The sequence below is a fragment of the Alligator sinensis genome, unplaced genomic scaffold, assembly GCF_000455745.1.
Source record: "Alligator sinensis unplaced genomic scaffold, ASM45574v1 scaffold215_3, whole genome shotgun sequence".
Classification (NCBI taxonomy): Eukaryota; Metazoa; Chordata; order Crocodylia; family Alligatoridae; genus Alligator; species Alligator sinensis.
The window spans coordinates 817,982-819,329 of NW_005842175.1; positions in this window are offsets into that span (position 1 = coordinate 817,982).

The following is a 1,348-nucleotide window of genomic DNA, read 5'->3' on the forward strand; positions in this document are numbered from 1 at the left end:
TGCCTGGCCATGGGATCACATGAGGGACAGGAAAGTGGCCCCGCAGTCCTCGGGGGTGCTCCAGGCCAGAGCCTTCTTCCTGGTAAGCTACACCGCTAGCGTAACCAGGCAGGGTTTGAATTATACTTTGACTCTTGGGGGATTAACAAGTCCACCTAAGTGAAGGAGCAATCTGATTGGAAACCCCCCAGATTATGATTTTCAAATCTTACAGGAGAGATCTCATCTCTTATGGGGTGCTCAGCCCCCAACTCAGAGCTCCCCTTAGTTTGCACCCTGTAGCCAGGATCTGGTTGACCAGGGGGTCCCAGGACCTGGTGGGACCACAGATGAGGAATGCATAAAAAGACAGGTGAAGGAAGACGTGCAGCCAGAACCTCAGCAAGAGGATCTGGAGGAGGCGGCAGCAAAGGGGCTGCAGTCTGGCACACTCCAGGTACTGGAGCACCAGGGTCTCCCTCTGCTCCCAGAAGGGGCAGGTGTCAGGGGTGTCCATGAACCATGCTAGATGCACGCCTATGGCGACGGCTCTGTGCAGGAGCCTGCCAACTGAGGTCCCTGGTGGCTAGGGAAATCAGAGTCTGTAGGCACACTGGATCCAGCTGTGGGGAACCGCTGGGGTCCAGGTGTGATCCATCCAGGGATCACCTGGGGTCTAGAGATTGTCTGGGATCTAGAGATCACCCAAGGCCTAGAGACCACCTGGGTTCCAGGGAATGCTTCAGACCCAGGGACTGCCCCAGGTTCCAGGGATCCCAGGCCAGGATTCCGGATTCCAGGGATTGCCCTGGGTTCTAGGGATCGCCTGGATTTCAGGGATTGCCCTGGGTTCTAGGGATCGCCTGGATTTCAGGGATTGCCCTGGGTTCTAGGGATTGCCCGGGATTCCAGGGATTGCCCTGGGTTCTAGGGATTGCCCGGGATTCCAGGGATTGCCCTGGGTTCTAGGGATCGCCCTGGGTTCTAGGGATCGCCCTGGGTTCTAGGGATCCCCCGGATTTCAGGGATTGCCCTGGGTTCTAGGGATTGCCCGGGATTCCAGGGATTGCCCTGGGTTCTAGGGATTGCCTGGATTTCAGGGATTGCCCTGGGTTCTAGGGATCGCCCTGGGTTCTAGGGATCCCCCGGATTTCAGGGATTGCCCTGGGTTCTAGGGATCCCCCGGATTTCAGGGATTGCCCTGGGTTCTAGGGATCGCCCAGGATTCCGGGGAATGCCCCAGAACCAGGGATCGCGGAGGATTCCAGGGATCGCCCCTGGTTGCACAAATAACCCAGGGCCTACAGACGAGCCCGGGCCGCGGGGCTGTCCCCAGGCCGCCCGGCGTTAGCTGCAGGGGTGGCACCCC